The sequence below is a fragment of the Hippoglossus hippoglossus genome, chromosome 14 (genome assembly GCF_009819705.1).
Source record: "Hippoglossus hippoglossus isolate fHipHip1 chromosome 14, fHipHip1.pri, whole genome shotgun sequence".
Taxonomy (NCBI): domain Eukaryota; kingdom Metazoa; phylum Chordata; class Actinopteri; order Pleuronectiformes; family Pleuronectidae; genus Hippoglossus; species Hippoglossus hippoglossus.
The window spans coordinates 23,050,512-23,072,255 of record NC_047164.1 but is presented as its reverse complement, the minus strand read 5'-3'; the positions used below and the strand labels follow the sequence as shown (position 1 = coordinate 23,072,255).

General features: G+C 42.7%; 1 long non-coding RNA gene across 1 annotated transcript; it reads left to right on the top strand.

Annotated features, from left to right (window-relative positions):
• The first annotated feature begins 2,427 nt into the window (after window positions 1-2,427).
• On the top strand, window positions 2,428-15,853 carry LOC117774418. The gene is made up of 3 exons (XR_004616076.1): window positions 2,428-2,439; window positions 10,852-10,859; window positions 15,592-15,853. It is a non-coding gene; the product is annotated as an uncharacterized LOC117774418 (long non-coding RNA).
• Window positions 15,854-21,744: the final 5,891 nt, after the last annotated feature.

Here is a 21,744-nt window from a genome sequence, read left to right as displayed (position 1 = left end):
GGTGTATGGGCTCACGGCATTAGCATTACCTCCGAGCGCCGCCATCTCCTCCGTTACTCCGCTCCAAACTTTCCTTGAAGTCATCCCGGACGAGCCCCCAGTGTTACCTTCTCCGGCCAGTATCTCGGCTCCGAACCGTAGTTGGGAGCTCACTGGTTATTTTGGCTCGCTGTCTGGCCGGTAACCGTCCGGACCACTTCGTGAAGAAGGAGGAGACGTTTCTTTACTTGGAACGCGGCCACTTTATTTCTTGACTATCAGCAGGAGCAACACTCTCATCACCTCTAGGTGGTCGTTCACTTCTCGTTATACCCACATTTTAGTGCCTTTCCCAATATACCCAGGTGCACTACGTCACACACTCCAAACTTCCCTTAAAGGGTCAGGCCATACCTGCAACAGTCTCCAGCACTGAACAAAGGTGCAGTAGCCTGGTTTCATCCAGTAAAACGCCCCCAAAGCCTGGCATAAGGCCTTCCATACTTGGGAGAACTGCGGACCCCTTTCTGAAACAATATCCTGTGGGAGGACATGCAGTCTAAAAACATGCTGGATAAGCACAGTAGCAGTCTTGAGGGCAGAAGGTAGTTTAGGCAGGGGAATGAAGTATACAGCCTTAGAAAAATGGTCTACTATCGTCAAAATGGAAACCTGGATGGCATGCAACCTTGGAAATGTGTCCCCACTGGAGCACTGGAGATCTGTCAGACATAGGAACGAACAGCTGGGTAATCATTTTGGGCCTCCTGGACCACTCAATCTCCCACCTGGCTGCTCCCACCACACAGAAAGATGGCAGGATGGTTTCCTCTGACGAATCCTCTGCAGGAGGGGCAAACTGACGTAAAAGGGCGTCGGGCTTGATGTTCCTGGAGCCTGGCCGGTAGGTGAGCTTTGAAGTTGAACCGACCCAGGAACAGGGCCCCCCGAGCCTGGCGTGAGTTGAGCCTGCGAGCGGACCATAGGTTAGACAGGTTTTTATGATTCAGCTTTGTTTTTCAAAGACCAATAGTGACCTCCCATCTGGATCATTCCACTTCACGAGCTGCGAGGATTAGTGGTACTGTTCAAAACAGTTACAATACTTACCAGTTTTGCAAAAGCAATGCTAAGATGAGTATGACTTACAGGGTTTGTATTCCCCAAGAATGACAAAAAAACAGAAGTACCAATGCTGTCCACATTATTTGCATTGTTGAAGAAAGTTGCAGCATGAACGGCCTCACACAGTATTGTAGTGTCTAATCCAGATCCTGCACTGTCCCCATCATGTCATTCATTTTTGAACGCAGCATCTCCAGCTCCAAATAAAGGTGCCGCAGCCTGGTATCCAGTGCCCTTCGTTTGTCTAACTTTGCTTTTGTGGCTTCTGATATAGCTGCAAGCTTGGCAGTGGCCCTTGGGCTATTGCTGCCTTCTGAATCAGGATCAATATCTTCAAAATTCCTTTTTCCAGATGGGAGGAAATGGTCAGATAGACTCCTCACAGAGAGAGTGACTGTGGTGCCTACAAAGAAACCCAGGGTCAGGAAGGCCATGACCAGATGACCAGAAAAAAGAAAAATCGGCTGCTCTTGTTTTGCGACTGTATTGAGTCTTGATTCTATGCGAGAATGAGGATTGAGATTATATAATACTGCCAAGATCAGAGGCATAATATGCCTCTCATATTATGAGATTACAGAAGATCTGAGATGAATTCTCACTGCCAAGATCAAAGGAATGTGACATTAAAGAGGGTCTGAGATGATGCCACACTGCCAAGTTTAAAGGCGTGTTGCCAAAACAGGAAGGGATTTAATGAATGTTGGGGATATCCGCATGGCTAAGGTTTTAAGATATGGTAATTGGTCAATTGTTTGTTGGAATTAAGAGCAGAGGGAATAAGTGTAAGCCGCAATGAAAGAAGAAGCAAGTAGAGTACAGGAGTGACTTGGGGGTTGCCAGTCGGAGTTACAATGGAGGAAATTAAATCTAAGCTAAAAGGTGTTAAGCAGTTGCAGGTAGCTCGACAAGGAGTGAGGAAAGACAGTGAGTCTGTACTGCTTGAGTTTGAAGAGGAAGTGCTCCCACAGAAAGTGTCTCTTCTTAAGCTATAGTGTCAGAGAGTACATTCCCAAGTCAATGAGGTGCTATAACTGTCAAAGATCTGGCCATACAGCAAAGGCATGCAAGGGGAGAAGAAGATGTGCTAGATGCGGGGAAATTCATGAGTATGAGAAATGCAACAACGAACAACAATTTTTTTTAGCTTTGGTGGAAACCATACTGTGGCTTATTTGGGGTGTGTCCTAATGAAAATGGAAAGAAATGTACAGCAGGTGAGAGTTCAGAGCAGTGACATATGCAGAAGCTGTGAAAAGAGTGAGTCTATGAGGAGTAAACAAGGAGAGGAACAGACCAGGGAAGCAAGTCACAATGGAATCAGAAGAAGACACTGTCGGGAGAGTGAATGTTGACTTGCAGAAGCGAGTCACTTTCACAGCAGGGGTGGAAAATGCTACAATAGAGGTTAAATCTAAAACAGAGAATTAAAATAATTGTAAAGGCAGCTGCCCATCATCTTGATATCAGTGGAGTGACATGGGAGGAGGTAAGGAATGACCTCAGTGTCCAAGCAAGTCAGAGGATAGCATTGGTTAAATAGTATTAGTAATGGTTATCTTGCTACAATGGAATGCTAGGAGTTTATTGGCCAATGGATTAAAATTCAAATATATCAAATATTTAAGCATTAAACAAGATGTTATTTGAGTATTTGCAAAAGAGTTGGAGTTGATGCCTCTCTGTCTGGGGTATCTGAATTAGATATGAAAGTCATTGAGCGTAGACACTACAATCTGCTGTTGGTTGGCCCTTTATCTATAGCCTGACCTTGGGTATTGCTTGGAGAGAAGGGAGTATGTGTGGAATTAGAGAGGCACTATTCTGCTAATGGTGTACAGATGTAATGTGTGAGGATGGTAAACCCTTGTAGAAATCTTGAGTTGGATAAGCTAACACTAATTGAAGGGCTGGATGGTAGCAGGGTGTTGGTATGTGGGGGCTTTAAAAGCACATTGTGGGGAGGGATAAGAACAGATGCTAATGGGAGATTATTGAAGAACTGCTAGAAGGAAAAGGTAATGATGGTAGAGGGACTAGGTTAGATGTAAACACAGCAAACACCTCAGTGTCAAGGAATGTAGAGGGGATACATGTATGCTAGTGGGATGTATTAGAAGAAACAACAGTGGGCAGTGATAATTTTACATAAGTAACAAAGGGAAGTATTGGGGAAGTGGGTGTTTAGCAGTGCAAAGTGGAAAGTGTTTAGGTATATATGTGAGAAAGAGATCGACAAAATAGACTTAAATGAATCAGTCAATTTCTAGAAGTAAAAAAATATCAGATGAGATAATGCTTTATCAGTCCCACAATGGGGAAATTTGCAAAAACACAGCTGATCATCATCAGGAGAGGAACGAGTGCAAGCACAGAGCCAAAGAAACGAGAGGAACGAGTGCAAGCACAGAGCTGAAGATAGATTTAGTTTGATGTAAAGTTGACATCTGTCTCCTTTTCTCCGTTTTCTTCTGAGAAAACAATTACTGCAACACACTTTGATCTTAACTTGATTTTTTTCCTCCACTGCAGTGACTAAGTTAAAAGACATTTCATAAAATGTTATTGCAACATGGGTGAGTCACATTAAATCTAATTTGATAAGAGATGTGTTCATCGCAGTCGTTCTGATCATTCACTGTGAAGTGACTTAATGGTCCTTTAATAAAAGTATTGTGAGGATAATCTGAAGTTAAGATTGACGACTTCAACAATCTCATCTTTCAGTTCGGAACTGGGTTACATTACATTTCATTTAGCCAACGCTTTTATCCAAAGCGACTTACAATAAGTGCATTCAACCATGAGGGTACAAACCCAGAACAACAAGAATCAAGAAAGTATTATTTCTTCAAGAAACCCAAACTACAAAGTGCTATAAGTAAGTTCCATTAAGTGCTACTAAATTGTTAGTTTAATCTTTTATTCAAGGTATAGTCCGAAAAGGTGTGTTTTTAGTTTGCGGCGGAAGATGTGTAGACTTTCTGCTGTCCTGATGTCACTGGGGAGCTCATTCCACCATTTAGGAGCCAGGACAGCAAACAGTCTTGATTTTGTTGAGTGGCTCGCAGTGAGGGAGCAACAAGCCGATTGGCAGATGCAGAGCGGAGTGAATGGGCTGGGGTGTCAGGATGGGGGAAGCAGTTGGACCCAGGATGCAGAGTTTTAAACAAAAGGTGTCCTTTTAATAGGAGAAAGTCTTTAACAGAAAAAACAACTAAAAGCACACAGGGGAAAACACTGGAGGCTTACACAAAGAGATGCAGAGGACGGGAGCTCAGGAGACACGGGATACAAAAAACACAGGAGATTACGACAGGACATAACGACAGGCATTTAGACAACGAACCGACAAGGAAAAGGGGAAGCACAGAGACTTATATACACACACAGGGAAGGCAGGGGCAATTGGACACAGGTGGAACACATAAGGACTGGTGCAGACAATCACAGACAGGAAGTGAAGAAGGAAAACACACTAGGAACAGAGACTACAAAATAAAACAGAAAACATGCAACACTGAAACAACACATATACAAACATAAACACAAGGATATACAAGAAACACGAGGTAATAATTAAACAGAAAACACTCTTAATAAAGACGCGGAAAAACACTGAAAAATACAAAACCATGACAGAACCCCCCCCCCCCCCCTCAAGGGCCGGATTCTAGACGGTCCACAACGCGAACTGAGACGGGAGGGAGGAGGGGGATCCGGAGGAGGGAATCCGAGACGGAGCACAGGGCTCGGGCGGGCGGCACGGAGGCCGGTCAGGGGCAGAGAACAAAGGCTCGGGCAGACGGCACCGTGGCCACTCAGGGGCAGAGAACAAAGGCTCGGGCGGACGGCACCGTGGCCGATCAGGGACAGAGTACAGAGGCTCGGGAGGACGGCACCGTGGCCGATCAGGGACAGAGTACAGAGGCTCGGGCAGACGGCACCGTGGCCACTCAGGGGCAGAGAACAAAGGCTCGGGCGGATGGCACCGTGGCCGCTCAGGGGCAGAGTAAAGAGGCTCGGGAGGACGGCACCGTGGCCGCTCAGGGGCAGAGAACAAAGGCTCGGGCGGACGGCACCGTGGCAGAGTACAGAGGCTCGGGAGGACGGCACCGTGGCCGATCAGGGGCAGAGTACAGAGGCTCGGGAGGACGGCACCGTGGCCGATCAGGGACAGAGTACAGAGGCTCGGGAGGACGGCACCGTGGCCGATCAGGGACAGAGTACAGAGGCTCAGGCAGACGGCACTGTGGCCACTCAGGGGCAGAGTACAGAGGCTCGGGAGGACGGCACCGTGGCCGATCAGGGACAGAGTACAGAGGCTCGGGAGGACGGCACCGTGGCCGGTCAGGGACAGAGTAAGAGGGCTCAGGTGGACGGCCCGGAGGCCGGTCAGGGACGAAGCACGGGGGCTCAGGTGGGTGGACGGCCCGGAGGCCGTCCACCTGCCAGAGCACTTATCAACAGCTTTGAAAGCACCTTGTGAGTGCGCATGCTGTCAACAATGTGGCCGAACGCAGAATCCTGCTAAACCTGGCTTCGGGCCGGGTTAATATCAGACATTGCCAGACAGAGGTCAGCAGAGCTGTCGACCTTCTTGCGGAGGTCGGGGAAGAGGAAATCACAGTTGCAACGGAGCCCACCCCCAGTCCTCTCACTGATTGCGGCATCCCTGGGTGCCAAATTGAAAAGTGGGCATTCACCAAGGAAGTGACCATTCACTGATTTCAGAGTTTAACCGAACGCACTCTGTCGCCTATAACAAAACTTGTGCCAGGGTCCAATTGAAATGCCCTTGTTTGCTCTGTGTACAAACTTTGATCGGAGCAGACTGAACTCCTGTGCTTTTTTCTTTTTCCCACAGTTTCACGCAAATGTTCCTTGACTGGATAAAGTGTTTGTAAGAGAAGCTGCTTTCTTTCTATGTGCTATTTGAACTAAAACTAGACTAAACCTTGACTAAAACTAAATGTGAAAGGATAAATCTTTGATCAGACAAATAAACAATATACTGTAGCCACACGGTCACATCCAAAAATAGTCTTAGGTTGAAATATATATAATTTTTTCTGCCAAAGAAATGCTGGCGTTCTAAGTCACTCTAAGTAGATGTAATATACTGCTGAGGTGAGGGACGAGCTGCTGCATGACATTAAGGTGCTCCGAACCCGACTGCAAATGCTTGAGGAGTCTGTCGCGGAAAATGGGTCTCGACAGACCAGTTGACTTGACACCTAAGTCGCCAGAGGTGAGGCTCCTGGTCCTGAGCAGCAGCAGCAGTGAGGGTGAACGTGGGGGAGAGGAACCTGAGGTGAGACTCTTTGTCTGTGCACTTGTACTTGTCTTTTTCCTGTTTGTCTGTCTGTCTCTCTTTCTTTTTTTGTATGTGTGTTTTGAATTTATTGCACTTGTCTTTTCAGGAGGCTGTGATGGAGGCAGGCCCCTCTCACGCAGGACCCTCTCGTGCAGAACTGAAGAGGAGGGCGGTCAGGTCCCTCTCAGTTCCAAAGGAAGCAAAGATTTCCTCGCCGTGAGGAAATAGAATGCGTATGATAACCCTCCTGGAAAGCATGGGTAAGGATATACTCTATGTGTCTGTGGGCTGGTAAAAATGTTATGGGGGGGTTACAGTGAGGTTAGAAGTTGAGCAGTTTCTGGTGAAAATATAGTCAGGGTGGTTACCTTGACTATAATTTACATGACCCCCCCAGTCATGTAAATTCACACGTTCCCAGAGAATTCGGCCGAGGAGGTGGAGTTGCTGCTATTTTTAACTCCAGTCTATTAATTAATCCTAAACCTAAACTAAGCTACAACTCATTTGAATGTCTTGTTCTTAGTCTTCCACACCAATCCAAGAAATACCAACAACCAATCATATTTGCTGTAGTTTACCATGCTCCTGGGGCGTATTCTGAATTTTTAACGCAATTCCCTGAGTTTTTATCAAACCTAGTCCTAAAGACCGATAAAATTATTATTGTTGGTGACTTTAATATTCATGTTGACAATAATAATGACAGCCTTAGCGTAGCATTTATTTCAGTACTAGACTCAATTGGTTTCAGTCAGTGTGTACACCAACCTACTCATTGTTGTAACCACACACTTGACCTTGTATTATCATACGGTGTCAAAATTGAAAATCAAACAGTACTTCCGCGCAATCCAATTCTATCAGACCATAATTTAATAACCTTCAATTTTTCATTATCAGAATATATGCCACTAATAAAAAACTCTTTCTAGATGTCTACCTGATAGTGCTGTAGCTAAATTTAAGGAAATAATTCCGATTACATTTAAACCCGTATTATCCGCCGATACACCCAACAAATTCTTTAAAAACCCTAGCTCCACTGAGATTGACCATCTCGTCGATAGCTCTGTAAACTCATTACGATTAACATTAGACTCAATAGTGCCTCTAAAAAAGAAACATAGTAAATTAGCTCCGTGGTATAATTCCAAGACACATGAGTTAAAACAAGTATCAAGAAAACTAGAAAGGAAGTGGCGCTCCAGCAACCGTGTTGAATATCTCCTAGACTGGAAGAATAGTGTTAAAGCATATAAGAAGGCCCTCCACAAAGCAAGAGCTGCCTACTACTTGAAACTAATAGAAGAAAATAAAAACAACCCCAGGTTTCTCTTCAGCACTGTAGCCAGGCTGACAGAGAGTCACACCTCCACTGAACCCAGTATTCCTAGATCCCTGAATAGCAATATCTTTATGACCTTCTTTAATGATAAAATTCTAACTATTAGAAATCAAATCAACCATCTCCTGCCCTCAATTGGCACTAATACCCTACCAAGAACAGAAATCTCAGAAACGGCTGAGAATCCTACCAATTATTTAGACAGCTTCTCTCTGATCACCCTTGATCAGCTGACCAAAATAATCTCATGTTCTAAACCAACAACTTGTATTTTAGATCCCATTCCTACAAAATTACTTAAAGAAATTCTGCCCCTAATTAATAGTACGTTACTAAACACAATCAATCTGTCATTATCATCAGGATATGTACCACAGTCCTTTAAAATAGCTGTAATCAAACCACTTCTCAAAAAACCCACCCTAGACCCAGAGGTTTTAGCCAACAACAGACCAATATCCAACCTCCCCTTCCTGTATAAAATCCTTGAAAAAGTTATAGCCAATCAGCTGTGCGAGTTTCTACAGGAAAATAATGTCTATGAAGACTTTCAGTTGGGGTTTAGAGCCAATCACAGCACGGAGACAGCCTTGGCAAAAGTCACCAATGACCTTCTAATAGCTTCAGATCAGGGATTTGTGTCTGTCCTCGTTCTGTTAGATCTTAGTGCAGCATTCGACACAATTGACCATCAAATTTTATTACAGAGACTAGAACAGTTAATTAGCATTAAAGGAACCACCCTGAACTGGTTTAAATCATATTTTTCAGATCGATTCCAATTCGTGCAAATTAATGATGAGTCATCTGTGCGCACCAAAGTTAACCACGGTGTTCCACAGGGCTCTGTGCTCGGCCCAATTTTATTCTCATTATATATGCTTCCACTAGGAAACATTATCAGGACACACTCGGTAAATTTCCACTGCTATGCGGATGACACCCAGTTATACTTGTCAATAAAACCTGAACAATGTAATCAATTAACTAAACTCCAAGCATGTCTCAAGGGCATAAAAACCAGGATGAGCCGCAATTTTCTCTTGTTAAACTCAGATAAAACAGAGCTTCTAATACTTGGTCCTAAACAACTTAGAGTTACATTATCTAATGATATAGCTGCGCTAGACGACATTGCCCTTGCTTCCAATGAAACAGTCAGGAACTTGGGAGTGATCTTCGATCCTGATTTGTCCTTTAATTCACACTTAAAACAAATTTCTAGGACCGCCTTCTTCCACTTGCGTAATATCTAAAAAATCTGACATGTCCTTACTCAAAAGGATGCAGAAAAACTAGTCCACGCATTTGTTACATCCAGACTGGATTATTGTAATTCCTTATTATCAGGCTCCAGCAGTAAGTCGTTAAAGACTCTGCAGCTTGTTCAAAACGCCGCAGCACGTGTACTGACAAGAACAAAGAAAAGAGACCACATTTCTCCAGTATTAGCTTCGCTACACTGGCTTCCGGTTAAATCTAGAATAGAATTTAAAATTCTCCTCCTCACCTTCAAGGCCCTTAATAATATGGCACCATTATACCTTAAAGAGCTGATAGTACCTTACCAACCCACTAGAGCACTGTGCTCCCAGAATTCAGGCTTACTTGTCGTCCCTAAAGTCTCTAAAAGTAGAGTAGGAGCCAGAGCTTTCAGCTATCAAGCCCCTCTCCTGTGGAATCATCTCCCACTTTTAGTTCGGGAGGCAGACACCAGCTGTACGTTTAAGAGTAGGCTTAAAACCTTCCTTTTTGATAAAGCTTATAGTTAGAGCTGGTACAGGCTTGTCTTAGACCTGCTCTTAGTTATGCTGCTATAGGTCTAGAAGGTCGGGGGACACATGACACTCTGAGCTTCTCTTTCCAGCTTCTCCTTCCTCTTCTCAATCGTTATTATATCAAAGAAATTCATATCTCATCAATACATGTTACTGACTTGACTTCTTCCCCGGAGTCCCTTTGCCTTATCGTCCGCAGATCCAGGGCCCCAGCTGTGGCCACATCGTGGATTATGATCTGTGGATCGCGTATCAGAGATCGTAATGGTGGATCCAGTATGGCGGATTCTGTATCGTGCTGGCTGACCGTGATAATAATGGCGGATCCTTTATCGTGTTGGCATCTGATAATGGTGGTGGACCACAATCGAGGTGGCAGCTGATGATGGATCCTAATGGCGGCAGTGGACAATGACTGTGGACTATAGTGGCATCCGATCTTGATGGTGGATCATGATCGTGGTGGCAGCTGACCATAGACTATGATTGCAGCAGGACTGCCTGATATATAGTATTTCTCCTCAGATACTCGACCATTACTGACAATAATCCGTCAATTCATTGACCTTCAGTTATGCTTCAAAATGTTTACCCTTATCAATGCTGCTAAAACCTTTATCTTGATGATGTTCTCCTTTACACTTGACATCTATTGCAATTCTGTCCGTCCTGGGAGAGGGATCCCTCACATGTGGCTCTCTCTGAGGTTTCTACCTTCTTTTTACCCTGTTAAAAGGGTTTTTAGTAGTTTTTCCTTACTCTTGTTGAGGGTTAAGGGCAGAGGATGTCACACCCTGTTAAAGCCCTATGAGACAAACTGTGATTTGGGAATATGGGCTATACAAATAAAATTTGATTGATTGATTGATTACCAGCTTTGTGAGTAGGAGGTTGTAGGACTGAGTGAGAGAGCAAAGGAAGACAGTAAAAGTAATAGGTCAAATGACTTCTCTGTCTGGAAGTTAAAGTCACCCAGAAGGATAAGTGGTGGGCCATTTTCTGGGAAGTTTGATAGGAGGACGTCTAATTCCTCCAAGAAATCTCCCCAAGAAGCTGGTGGACGGTAGAGAACAACAATGGTTAATTGTACTGGATGAGAAAACTATCACAGCATGAAATTCAAAAGACAGTGGGGTAAAATGTGGAAGCGGGTAGAGAGAAAAACTCCATTTGGGGGAGATGAGTAAACCTGTACCACCACCCCTACCAGTGGGTCTGGGTGTGTGGGTGAAAGAGAAGGCAGAGGAGAGAGCAGCTGGGGTGGATGTGTTGTCCAGTGTGATCCAAGTCTCAGTGAGAGCAAGGAAGTCAAGTGATTGCTGGGTAGCAAAGCCAGAGATGAAGTCTTTCTTGCGGGTAGCTGACTGGCAGTTCCAGAGGCCCCCTGTGACACATACCCCAGGTGTTGGGTATGTGTGGAACGGGTTGGATAGATAAGAGAGGAAAGGTTACGGTAATGGTGTAAACGAGTGCGAGGCCTATAGTATCTACGAGTAGATATGCGCACAGGCACGGAAAGTAAACACATATTCAAATAACAGGAAACAGCAGCGTTATACTCAGCCTCCCCCGAAAGACTCCTTTGTCTTTATACTCCGAGTCTTCATACGACAAGTCTTCACAGACGCTGAAGCTGATGGGTTGGAAACAAAATAAACTGTCTGCTGTCCAGCTGACGGTCTAACTGCCTCTTTCTCTATTCACATACGTAGCCCCGGCTCTCTAAGTCTGAGAGCTTTCTCAGTTTCAGCCTTTAACTCCAATTTACGAAGCTCATACTCTGCTTCACAAGCTTTAATTGTATCCTCCGCCTCCTTTAAGCAAGACAAGCGTACCTTTACAGCTGCACTTTCTTTAGATGCTGGTGTGAGTGAAGGGCTATCAAAGATGGGAGAAGTGTGTGTTCTTACGACCTTTTCTGGACTTGAAGCATCCTCTCCTTCTCAATCTCCCTTTCTCACAGCAGATTTCAGTGGATCTGTGGAGTTCGTTGTCAGGGGAAACTAGAGAGCATGGCAAACCAGACGAGAAGAGCAATCCCTCCTCCACCAATTTGTGTGATACCAAGGATTTCAGGTCTCTTTTAAGCATCTGTTTAGGTACAATCAGATTAAAGTGTGCTGTTATTAGGGGTGGGCGATATAGTCTCAAAATTACATCACAACATGACACATGACACAGCTATCCAATAAGGATTTTCATTCATCACGAGTAAAGATATTGACACATTTTTCTTGGATGGTACTCGTGCTTGGAAAAGTACATTATCCGTACCGGATACTCGTTTCATCCGAGTATTCCGCTTAACCCTAGTGTAGACTATATGCTGTCCTGATGTCAATAGGGAGCTCGTTCCACCATTTGGGAGCATACAGTCGTGATTTTGTTGAGTGGCTAGGTGTCCCTCGCAGTGAGGGAGCAGCAAGCCAATTGGCAGATGCAGAGCAGAGTGGACGAGCTGGGGTGTAGGGTTTGACCATGTCCTGGATGTAGAATGGACCCAATCCGTTCACAGCCACTGGTAACCAGTGAAGGGAGCGGAGGAGCGGCGTAGTGAGTGAACTTACGTAGGTTAAAGACCAGTCGAGTTGCTGCATTTTGGATGAGCTGCAGAGGTCGGATGGCACTAGCAGGCAGACCAGCCAGGAGGGAGTTGCAGTAGTTTAGGTGTGAGGTGACCAGAGCCTGGACCAGAACCTGCGCCGCCTTCTGAGTGAGAAGGGGACGTATTCTCCTGATGTTGTGCAGCATGTAACCTTCGATGAAGGATTTATATATCTGTGTAGTCACTTTCAATACCTTGATAAGACCTATAATGTCCCATGAACCACAAAGAGAGCTTTGCTGTGAGAAAAGACACTCCATGAAGGTTGACCACAATGTTCAGTATCTTACAGAGTTCTGGTAGTCCACTGCATTTACCCACAGAAACTGTCATGACCCTTGCATATTGGGTCCCATACAAATAAACATCCTTGGCAAGGGACACAGCCTCTTGATGTGGATACTTCTTTTCAATAACTGTCCTCAGTTTTTCCTATAATGAGGATGTCTGAATCAACATTACCAATGTGCTTTTTTGGCATGAAGAGATTTTTGCCATCAGGTAGTACACCATCATTTGTTGATGCTTAGAAGAGAGTGTAAGGAGGACATTCTTAAAATTAACAATATTGCGCACCACTTTTTTGAAGAAGCTTTGCTTAGACTTGAATCTAATAGTCCATAAGTCCACTATAGGTCCAAAGCAGCGAATGAGATGTACATAATGCCCTATAAAGTGAAGCTCTTTACGTCCATCAATATTTCCCATTACGGCTCCTGTATTGGTATACTGCTCCCAATCATAAAAGGTAGTAAACGTAAAAGTGTCCAATTTTCGTGTCCATTGCCACTTATTCTTCCCTTTGCAAACCTGGCCTTTGTATATTGCTACGGTTTGTTGACTTTATCAGAAAATGTATATGTGAACAAATGTATGCTGCTATTCAGTCAATTCATCAAAAGTAATGAGCCCTTTTCTAACCACTTCTTTCAAACACAAACACAACTCAACTGGGATAACACCTTCAAAGAAGTCATGTTAATATCTGGGGGAAACCCAGTAACTGATCAGTGGATAGACAAAATCATCATACCCAAACAGTTTAACATGAACACTCTTTCCAAGCAAAGCCAGCTGAATCAAGCGTAGGTTAGAGCAAAACATTTACTCTGTTTAGCTGTGGGGCGACCGAGGGTGCACAATCGTCAGCTCCGCATTTTGGTTACACACGCATGCGCACACACGCTGACTTACCAGCGGTTTAGGGACGCTGCTCGTTCATCTCGCCGTCAGTGTAAAGTTCGAGGGATTAAACAGGGGCATAACTTCCTGTCAGTTTAAATAGTTTCCTGTTGTGTTTTTTTTAATGATAATTAGTTAGAGTTGTACTGTTTATAGTTGATACCTTTTGTTTCACAAAAGTCATTTGATTTGTTTAAAGAGGATATATTTTGTGACATGTAAAGACGTCATTGTAACCTGTTAGTTTTGTTTCCAAGCACTGGTTTTGCCCATAATATTGTTTGAATTAGTAATTAAGCCAGTGGGAGGGGCTAAAGGTGTAAAAGGGCAGTTAAACAACTTCTTATCTCTTTTGTAATCTTGTGATTTCTACTTCTGTGTGAACTGAAGGTTTTAAGATGGTTAGTTTTAAACTCACAGCTGACAAAGGGGCAATGTACAGTCTGTTGATTTTTTAAATGGCGTGCACGATGAGTGAAAAAAGTGCGTTGCGTACAAATTTCTCACAAGTCCCATGACTCACAAAAAAGGTCAGTGTCTCCTGCCTTCTTACAGTCCCGCAATGTGACCTGGTAAGATGTGATCTTAATGCACCCAGTGTGTTGAAGGTACACACACAGTCACTGCAGACACAGGGCCAGTAAGCCCTTCTTCTGAGCCGTAGTCAATGGTGCCTCAATAGCAGTGTTGCCAACTCCTCAGTAAGGAAAGTAGCTATTGGCTGTCCTAAAAGTCGCTAGAAGTCGCTAAATGACGCCATCGCCCAATTTGCATATTGTAGTGGACGCTGTAGGAGAGAGGAATAACGTCGTGGGAGAGACAAAAAGTGAGTAAAAGACACCCTAAATATGTTTAGAACTACAAATGAGCTTTCTTCTGTTGATTCTTGTTTTTTTTGCCACTGAAATAGGCCATCACTTCTCAAAATAACTTCATGACTTTAATGCTTTGTCTAGACCCACATTACAAAAATCAATTTTGTCCTGTATTGTTAAATGTTAGAATATCAAATTTAATCAAAAGACTGTTATGTGGGGTGGAATTGCTAGCTCTACGTGACTCTAAGTGACCCAAAAGAGACACTGGCAGAGTTACTTAGGTTTTTGGGGGTTTTCTTTAGTTTGGTTTAGTTTCTAGCATTATGCTCCCCCTAGGAGCCTACAAGAAGTCACAGTAAAACATGAACTTTTTTTGCCATAACTATAACATTTTTAAATTTTTTTGTATAGAACATTAACAATCTGAATGGACCAAAAAGAGACAATAGAAAAAACTGTCAATGGCAATGTGAGAAAATGATGGTAACTAGTCTGGCCCTAATTCAGGTTCATTGTTTGTTTTTTTTCAGACCCCCCCTCCACACACATGCTGTGCTGGCTCACAGAAAGAGTAGGTCATCTTCATTTTGGTCAGAGCTTTCTATGGCAGGTTCAGCAACTGAGGGAGCTGACTTAAATGAGTAAGCAGCTGATGTGCCAAAAAGCTGAAAAACATTATCAGGCAACTTGGGCTCAAGCAAGCCTCACCAGACAGCCTCAGACCATATCGGACATACAGGATGGAGTTAAGGGTCTGCAAGGACATCCGATTTCTAAGTTTGCTTTTTACCACACTCATCTGGCTGAATAATCTCTCGACTTCAGCATTCGAGTGTGGCAAGGACAACACAGACACAGCAGCCATGGCAAGTTCCTGAAACGGGTTGATATCAGCTGCATCCCTAAACTTCCAAATCTCACTCCAGAAGCCCACTGTGTTTTTTGTTTCATTCCACTTTCTAAGATGGATGGCACACCATTGCTGGACAATCTTGTCTATCTCTGCAGGATAGTAGCCAAGGAGCTAGGCTATTTTTTCTATTTCTCCCAGGCTCTTATTGTGCTTTAGAGTTTCCTCTACATTGAAAACTGGCATGTACTGCAATGCTTCGATGTTGTCCGGCAGTCTCACCCTCAACTCGTTAGTGAGGGAGATGGTGAAGGTTACACACCGCTTTCGGACATAGTTCTTCTCAGGCGCAAGGTGGAGCTCAGCTGCCTTTGACTCAAAAAGGTAACCAAGGTACGGTTTGGGACTGATGTATACATCAATTAGCTCTTTGAGTACATGATTCCCACTCCTTTCTGTATTTTTGAGCGTACAGTTTAGACTGAGACATGATGAGCTAGCTAGCTAGATGATTAGCTTATGTCACAGAGAGGCACACACACAGTGGACGAGCAGAGTAAGTGACTGAGGCTGTGTGAGTCAAATGCAGTGATTTATTTTATTGTGACAGTGAAGAAACATTGACATTTACATCCCGCTCTGTAAGCCAGGGCAGGATCAGCGGCGGCTTTGCGCATGCGCGATTCATTTGCAGTCTGGAGGACGCGGAGTGTGGCTCTCCTCTCTGCTCTGACTGCAGCTGGGACTGCTGCGCGAGGCTACTGTGAGGCTGACCGCCTGTGAGTGCTTTGGGACGGCGGAGGGGTTCACGGCAGCACCCGCTGCTCATTGAGGACAGTAACTACAGAACGATACATGCTTTCAGGTCAGAGTCTCCAAAACACCAAAAAAAGTTGCTCGATTTGTCGCTAGTCGCTTTTGACAAAAAAAGTCGCCAAGAGGATTTGGAAAGTCGCCAGATTTAGCGAGAAAGTCGCCAAGTTGGCAACACTGCTCAATAGACCTTCTTCACACTAGCTGACGAAGCTGCACTTCATAGGAAAACTGCAATGATTGAGAATTGAAAGACAGATACTTAATCACCAAAAGTGAATAAAACAGTGAAAACAAGATATAGTGATCACAGGTATAGTAATTAACCGCTTATAGTGATCAATTTGGCCCAGGACAAACGCGATCACTATAAGCGGTTTCCACTGCATGAAAGTATACATACACACATTTATAGTATATTGTACACAAAGTCCACAGTGTACACTTTCATTTGCATTATATTAAGGCTGTGCATATACATTTAATTGTCAGTTTATTAGATTCACTTACTTCATAGTTATGCAGTACACTGTAAACCCGGATAAGTAGAGTTCACTTAAAAGAATTGAGGCAATAGGTTGCCCTAAAAAAGGCTACAATTGTCATTTTAAGTTCAATACACTAAATGCCAAGTTGATTTAACTTAAAAACTGTTGTAGTCAGCAGATTTATATACTTACAAAATTTGGGAAAATAGGCCTGAAAATTTTAAGTTGTGTGCAATGAAAAATGAGTTGATTTAACTTAAAATCATTTGTAATATCAAATACTCTGCCTTATAACTCTACTTACTTTTGTTAAGTTAAAGTGAGACATTTTTAATTCTTTTATAATTTGTTGAACAAAAATAAAATGACAAATGCATAATTTTTCTGTTTTATTTGTTTGAACATACAATATGAAAATAAAGGCACATTATACCATTTTTTTGTAACTGAACAGTCAACTTTTGACTTGTGAATGAGTGCCTTATTCATTTGAACATACAATATAAATATAAAGGTAAACTATCCCTTTTAAAACCTAACAGAGCTACTGGTAGCTCCCAAGTAGGGGAGAGTACCCGCAGAAAGTGTAACGACCATGAATTATAACAAATTACATAAACTACAATTACCGTCTTGGGGTAAATCAACATATGGGCACAGAAAATACTTTGATTCATGGTAAAATCTCCACGCCAGCGGGTCAGAGGACGTCCGCTGAGTAGGTCCTTATTTGGCCCAGAACGCATTTGCCTTCACACATGGAAAAGAATGTGTGCACATGCGCACCAGACAACATTCCAATGTGGTCTGTGACATCATATCTCAGTGAACTTGGTTGACAAATTTATGTTTTGAACAAATAAATTAACAATGATGGGAGCTCCCATTTTGATGCTACCGACAAGGACAAAGTGCAGATATCCTGTTCCATTTTGGATTTTCAGTTTGTTTTATAACCGAGAACTACTGAAATGATTTTATATTGAATCAAATCGAAGTCTTGAGCAAAGATGAAAGTCTGAGGTCAGTGCAAAGATCAAAAAACAAGCACTGCAAATAGTGCTAATACCATAAAACTGTGCAAAGCTGTGAACATGTATTGCTACATGTGGAGGAGTAGCACAAAAACCCAGTTTTACACTGCGGGCTGATTTTTCAAAGTTTGAATTTTCTGTGTCAGCTCACTTCTTCAAAGGTCGAGCATTACCTGCTGAACAAAGATGCAAGTGTTTTTCATATACTTAGGATAATCGAGGTGCAGGGCATAAATTAGGCCAAAAAGAAGGCAGAAGGCCTGAGGTAGGCTTGCCAGGTTGTTCATCACCACGCTCCCTTCCAAGATGATCCCTACTGTGGATGGGTTGAGTTGAGGATTGTCTTCATCCATACAGAGGATTCCCACTGCAGTTTGACTGTATGATCCGTTGTCATTTACATCCTAACAGAGAAAGAAACAAATGGACAAGCAGAGGACATAATTATGCGACCTAGATTATGTAGACTATTATGAAAAGTGTTGCACAACATAAACTGCACAGACAGTGATGATTGATCAAACTTTCAGTCCCAGTCATACTGAAAAGATGTCAAATACTGCTCCCAAACACTTACTCAAACTCCTTAACAACAAGCGCACTCAGAACTCCTCACTCAAACACATTTACCTAACTTCCAAATGGTGACAAAAAAACCCCAATATAAGTCAAATATAGAAGGACTAATAGGACTTAAATTTCTGGGAGCAGTTTTTCCTCATCTTGTAAGCATGATTGAGACTGAAAGCAGCACTGCAGACTAATTATTTATTATTTAATTATAAATAATTAATTTAAATAAATTTAAACAAGTGCATACAAGTACAGCTAAAAGCATTTCAGTTTTGCCAAGTGCTCGTAGAGTAGCATTAGTCACATTCTACGTTAAACAGGAACTGCCACCAGACCTAGAAGTACATCAAGAGTTTTGTTAAACATCAACAAAGAGGAACGTAGTCCATTATAATGAGTACATACCTTTATCTTCAAAAATATAGAAACACAATGTATTCAAAAATCAAAAATTATACAACCATGTTTACGAAGTATACTCTTCCCTTGGGTCCAATATGTACAGGTCCGTTAGTTTGTTTGAATGGTATGTATGTGATATATAATATAATATAATATAATTATTAATTTAAGCCCATTTTACAGTCAAATCTTTGAGTTTGTGCTGTCATAAATCACTAATACAGATAGTAAAAAAATGAATTGTTAAAATTGTTTAGCCAAATTGGAAGTCCAAGTCTGATGTTATTCAAATCATTTAAAAAATTAATAGCAGTCTTCATTAATGGCTTAAAAATAAAAAACTATGCCTCTCAAACATTTCAACCTAATTAAGGTACTTATAGAGTAGATTCTGAAGAATGCAGTGGGATCATCCCCCAAGATGATCGGCAGTCCCCGAAGAATGAGGCATCTGATATCTTTTGGCTCATTGACCTGGAAGATAGTTGCTGTAGAATACAACAATAAAACATAGTTTAAGGATAGTCACGTTTTTAGCAAATAATATCTGCATATTCTCAATTTTTTTATCACCTTACTGCAAATTCCCAGCACTGGACAGTGATGTGAAAAAGGAAAGGATAGCAGAGAGCAAAATGACAAAATAAAAGATTTGGAGAGCAAGGAACAAAGAAGGAGGTGTAGACTGATGTAGACAAGTCAACTCAACTTTGTCTGATGGATAAGGACAGTCAAAATCTGGCCGGTGAGGCCCCTCTTTTTCTGAAAGAGGTCCATTAGGCTTGGAGAGAAACGGTCAAGTGCATCAAAGCAGTTCTCTCTGAGACTGTTCCCCACCACTCTGTTGAACTCGCAATTGACCTGAAACATTACAAATTAAACAATGTATAAGCAAATGTTCGATGGAAATTCATCTTGAGATTTAAAATAATGAAATTCTCAGACTGGATTTGCCTTTGAGTCTTTTTAATAGTAAGCTCTGCAGAGGTTACACAACAAGCACGGGTGCTCAAAGTGGAACTGGCCGCAAGTTCACAAAAGCCAGAACTTATACAAAGAGGCGTTACATAAAACATATGAAAAAAAGACATGAAAGACATGAGATCATCATCTGTGTCTGTCAGTCTGCTGTAGCAGTTGGAAGAAAACATCACCAAATAAGGGCATGCACCCTGTTTATCAAGGTCATAGCAGTGAGACACCGCCAAATAAGGGTTCCATCCTGTCAGGTAGACAGTATCACAGCAGTGAGACACCTGGTCAGGGGGATTTCCAATACCTTAGACACTGGTCAGTTGAATTTTCCACTACACGCCCCATCTGTGACCCTTTACACCAGATTTGGTTAACCACTCCCACATGGTCGTATATAAAATCTAGTACTGACTATTTTATTCAACATTACAGTCAGAAGACACAAAGCTATTGAATCATTTTTGTGAACACTCAAGTCATACAAACCTGGCTTTCTGTGAAAAGAGCTTGCCATCGCTGTAGCATCTGGTCGATGGGAGGCTTGTTTTTGACAACTTCTTTGCAAATCTCACATCCATCACTTTTCCTGTGACATACCAAACAGTAACAGATAATTGATTTAAGTTTGACTGGTATTTCACAAATATAAATATTTCTATTTATACCAATTATGTATTTTCAGACTGTTATTTTAAAATGGGTGACATTAAGGCCACATATGTCAGTGTTTGCCTAATGTTCCCTTCTGATCAGCAAACCTACCTTATGGTAGGGAATATGGCTGAGTCGCACATTAATTTGATGGTACCTTTGTCACGAGTATAAATGCCATTATGCCTACTAATATTTAATGGAAGAAAAAACAAAGTGAAAACAAAAACAGGTGAAAATGTGTATCATACTGGTCTTCACTGCTCACAAACTGCCCTTTAAGTGAAAAATATCAAACGGATTTAGTTAATGCTTTCAAGTGCTCACAAACACTGCCTTTTAAAGGGTCATTGATTAAAGTTTGCATTGCTCATAGAGCAGGGTTCCCGCGGGGTCTTAAAAAGTCAAAAATTTAATAATCATAATTTTAGGCCTAAAAAAGTCTTAAATTTGATTTTGCTAGGTCTTAAAAATGTATTGGATTAGGAAGTTACTTCGCAATAACTTGTGTTGCAGGCATGGCCTGCCCCTTTTAAGGAAAGTGGCCAGTGTGTGACGTAGTGCACCTAGGAAAAGGTGCTAAAATGTGTGGATTACATAAAGTGAATGACCACCGAGAGCGTGATGGGAGTGTTGCTCCTGCTGTACAGCGAGAAAATAAAGTGGCAACGTAAAAAATTAAAGAAACGTCTCCTCCTCCTTCTTCACGGAGTGGTCCGGACGGCTGGTGACCGGCCAGTCAGCAAGCCAAATAACCAGTGAGCTCCCAACTACGGTTCGGAGCCGAGATACTGGCCTAGGGAAGGTAACACTTGTTCTCCAGTAAATGTGTTTTGGGGAAAGGTGCAAAATGTCCCCCCCAACAATTCGTATGGAAATAAATCAGCATGGAACCAATAATCACTCACTTTGCAGCTCCCGGTGAGAACTTATCGGAGAACACCCAGTGCCTAGCAACTGAAAACGTGCGCAGCAACCAGCAATCAAGCTAAAAGCGGGAAATTCTACTCGTGTGTCGATGTCTTTTGTAAGTTCATGGGGAAGTGTAAGTTTAACAAAACTTGGTTGAATAAAAGCACGGTTAGTGCTTGGTTAAAACCAGTGGAGGGTAAAGTTTTTGAAGCCCACTGTACCTTTTGCAAGAAAACAGTAAAACTAGGAACATTGGGAGTAAAGGCTTTAGAATCGCATGCCCAGTCAGAGAAACACAAGACCCAAGTGAAAAGCCAACAACAAACTCCTGCCATCTCGTCGGTGTTCGCCCCTGCTCTGCACCATCAACTGTGTCAAATGCTACATTAGCTAGTGTGCCTGCTGCAGCAGCTCCGGCAACAACGTCAGGGATAATCGACCTCCGGACGACGTTTGGGTCTACGTCAACCCTAAAAGCGGAGGTGCTGTGGATGCTAAATACTATAGCTAAACACCAATCGTACAACAGCAACGATGGCATAGGTGAGCTTTTCAAATGCAGGTTCCCTGATTCCGATGTCGCGAAAACATTTGCGTGCGGTGGTGACAAAACGTCATACGTCACAAAATTTGGTTGAGCGGAGTACATCGAGAGACCTTGTCTCTAAAGTAAACAACGGTCCGTTCGTTCTGATGTTCGATGAAAGCATGAACCAGACAACCAAAACCAAGCAGCTGGACCTGCATGTACGTTTCTGGGACACGCAACAGCGCGGGACTTGCTGGAACATGTCAAAGTAAGTAATCAATTATTGATAATGAATGTTTATATTTAGCAAGTGTATAGTTAGCCTAGTGTATAGTTAGCCTACTCTATACATTTCTTGATTCATT